Source organism: Metopolophium dirhodum, chromosome 4 (genome assembly GCF_019925205.1).
Source record: "Metopolophium dirhodum isolate CAU chromosome 4, ASM1992520v1, whole genome shotgun sequence".
Lineage (NCBI taxonomy): Eukaryota > Metazoa > Arthropoda > Insecta > Hemiptera > Aphididae > Metopolophium > Metopolophium dirhodum.
This window is the reverse complement of record NC_083563.1, coordinates 37,131,371-37,134,803: the sequence shown is the minus strand read 5'-3', so window position 1 is coordinate 37,134,803 and position 3,433 is coordinate 37,131,371.

Genomic DNA, 3,433 nt, shown 5'->3' with positions numbered 1-3,433 from the left:
ATGGGTGGAGTGGAGTGGTATGGGGTTACCCCGTAAAATGTTTGTCCACTACTCCGCTTGTCTAAACTTTAAATACTTATAACTCATAAACTGCTCGTCCTAAATTCGATTTTTATGAATCAAAATACTTAGAAAAATATTCTGCTTTGGAATATGAAATTAAAACTCTATGCTGTCGTTTAAAAAAGTAAAGAACTTAAAAAATTATAAGGATAAAAAATATTTAAAAATAAAATGTTGTAATAAAAACGTTGTTTTTTTAACAACATGAAACTATGTAAAAAAAAAAATTTTAAAAACATTAATACTTTTTGAGATAATACTGAGTGTTTTACGCTTAATGAATCACCCTGTATATAGTAATATATTATTAGTAGGAACATTTCCAAATTTGAAAAAGTGGTCTCTCCAATAAAGTAATCAGTACCTAATACTAGATAAAACTATATTAGATCTATTTTATATTTTCGTAAGATCATTTTTAAAGACTATACCTACTATTCTTAATATAAATAATTTATAGAATTTGAATAAATGCATTAATATAAAGGTAAAGAGGGATCATGTTTGGTGAATCACTCTGTATATAAAACATATATATTATACACCTACTGTAGTTAGTACTATAGTGATTATAGGCTGCAATTAAATATGATAAGTATGTTAACTAAATTATGAACTCGAGAAATATTGATCGGTTTATTTTTATTTACAACCATTGTTTCATAGCTAAGCAGCTATAATGCGATTAAACAAAAAAAATATTAAATATTGGTTTTTAATCTTAACCACATTTATTATTGATACACACATAAACTCGATTATAGTATAGTTTATAAGCTATAAGTATTATTTTTTAAATTAAGTTGAAAAAAACTAGGAAAGTTGTTTTAATAGTCACTTACACTAATCAAGATAAAAAATTAATTAAAAATAATTTAACTAGTTTGTATATAAGCCACCTAGTTAATACTTAATAGTCAAAAAATGTATACAAAAAATGACTTATTAATCACCTACCTAACCTATTTAATACCAGCTATTAAAATACAGATGTTGAAATTAAATCATTAACAGTGAAACCTCCTCCCCCCTCCCCCTAATGGACACCTCTGAATACCGGACACCCCCGAATATTAGACAAAATTCCAGTGACCAAGAGTATCCAGTATTTAGAGGTTTCATTTTAATATATATTTTAATGATTAGTTCTTGATAGCGTATTAGAATAATTTAAAACGAAATAATGGACGGCGAAAATCAGTTAAAAATCGATGACTTATTTAGACACCAAACCTACTATTATAAGTAATAAGCGTGATATTATTAAAATAATAATACCACTGCAGTGATTCGTCACGTCAACAGGATAAAACGGCATTCAGCGACGACGAACAGTTATAGTACCTATATAAGTATAATAGGTATGTCTTTTAAATCGGAATTAAAAAACCGAATAATATCGGTTTGGGATTTCGGGACTCTGTAATATATACAGTGACTTAGATACGATTCTTACCTATAAGACGGATTTTAATTGAGTATATTTCATTTATTTGTAACTATTATAAATACCTAACTAAAATTAATGTATATTTATATTTAACATATGAATTGATAATATTAATAGGTACCTACTCCTAATCCATGCCTTTATACTTAGATTATAAAAAATAAAAATAAAAAATACAGATTGCTCATCTTAGATTTTGATAGGAGCAATCGTTGGTTAATACCTTATTGGTATTGGTTTCATAATAAATGTATGTTTTAAATTTTTTTTTTAGTCTAACGACACTTTTTCTTTTAGAAAAAATTATATAATTATACATTTTGAAAAAGGTTTCTGGTAGAAAATTGGATTTTAAAATAATATTAAGGAAAAACCAAACAAACAAATGTACCTACGCAAAATTAAATTTGTTTTTTTTTATTATTGTAATATATTCAAAAACGAATAATTGTAGACATTTCAAATTTTCAACTAATGTTTGGATATGCATATTAAAGGTATTATACAATTTTAATAACAGGTTTGTTATTTTTGTGCAATTTGTATTGCCACCAGAGTTGCCTGATAATGCTGCAGCTGTAAATTCCAATGTTTATAGGTAGGCGCAAAATATCTGCAGACATCGTTGTGTGCTAATTTTGAAAACGGGACGGAAATCGAGGTGAACGAATTATTGATGCACGGTGGATTATGAGAACCAGGGAGATAATAATTATAATCGGTCCGAAGGACGTACCACCGATAGAAACTTCGACGCCACAACTGTGATACTAAATAGCGTTACAATATTAGACATTTATACTGTACATTATAAATTAATGTTACGCTATATCCGCAACGATTGTTATCACAAAAAAAAACCTTCCGCGTTGTTCCATCTAAAAAAAAAAATTAAGTAAATATAGTATATTGAGTGGCAAGAGCGAGGAGAAGTGAGCCATTTCAGTGGCTGGTGATTTTAGCGGCACGAGCCATACGCGAGGGCTGCATTTCGCCCAAGACTGAAATAAATTGTCTTCCCGAACGAGCCACACATAAAATTTTTTGTCACGCATCTGTTTAATTTAGAACACCTACCAGCTAGTATCCAGCATTCCAGCGTGTATAATTTTAATTTGATTTGGACAACAACCTTTTTGACCGCTGCGTAGTGGATATATTTTCATTTTTCCATCAGCTACATTCTAGTTATCTAACTATATTTTTTTAATTTTTGTGTAAAAATGTTCTCACTAAGTAAATAATAAATATTGAACACCAATTGATTTTGGTACCTACCTAATATTTTCTGTTTATTTAGCGCATTACAATATTATATCACAACTTTATAGTGCTAAAAGATTTTTCTTACATAATATAGAACAATGCTTGGAGAGTTTTTGTTGTGATATCGGCAATTATTGTTTTTATATAATTTAATTTTTTTTCTCCAAAATATATATTACGTTCAGTAAACTACGTGTTAATATTTACAGTGATTGTGTATAGACTTGGGGTCTGGAAGTTTATTCATTTACATGTTTTTACTGAGTACATTATGAATTTGATGGATCAGCTACTAATTTAAATTCTTAAATTTTCATATTTTAAAATAAAATTGTAGTTTACTGCATAGTTATGTTGTTGTTTTTTCATAATATTTCATGAAAATGTCAGACTGAATATATTTAAAAATATATATTTTTGAAAAAAGTGTCTTTATGAAAACCAAATAATAAAAACGTCTCTAATATAAAATAAAAACCTGTTTAAAATTAGGCTGTATTTTAATATTATGTTATGTATGTCTCGATAATACTTAGGATTAAATTTAATTAAAACCTTAATCGTTATATTCTTGAATACGCCATCAGATCCTTAAACTATTATATTTACTCATGGAAGAAATCAGTAATTCCAAGCATTCGTGATATAATTTAA